Source organism: Odontomachus brunneus, unplaced genomic scaffold (genome assembly GCF_010583005.1).
Source record: "Odontomachus brunneus isolate Ranch 3 - 2012 unplaced genomic scaffold, Obru_v1 Obru_scaffold_172, whole genome shotgun sequence".
Classification (NCBI taxonomy): Eukaryota; Metazoa; Arthropoda; class Insecta; order Hymenoptera; family Formicidae; genus Odontomachus; species Odontomachus brunneus.
In genome coordinates, this window is record NW_022639622.1 from 215,645 (window position 1) to 215,910 (window position 266).

Here is a 266-nt window from a genome sequence, read left to right on the forward strand (position 1 = left end):
ATATCTTAAAAAATAGAGGTCGAATAAAAAATTTTTTCAAGCAAAAGTTGTTTGCATTTTTACGTTGAATAAAACGCCGTAATAAAAAATGTGTTTCTATTTAAAAAAGCAAAGTTGACCTTGTTCTGACCTTGGCGACGCCATCCTATGTCAAATAATTACTATCGTTGAATGCGTTTTTTAAAGCCTTACAACTTTTGTCTGAAACATTTTTCTCTAAAATGCTCCCCCGTCGAGTTATCTTGTCGTTCCGGTACTTTTATTAT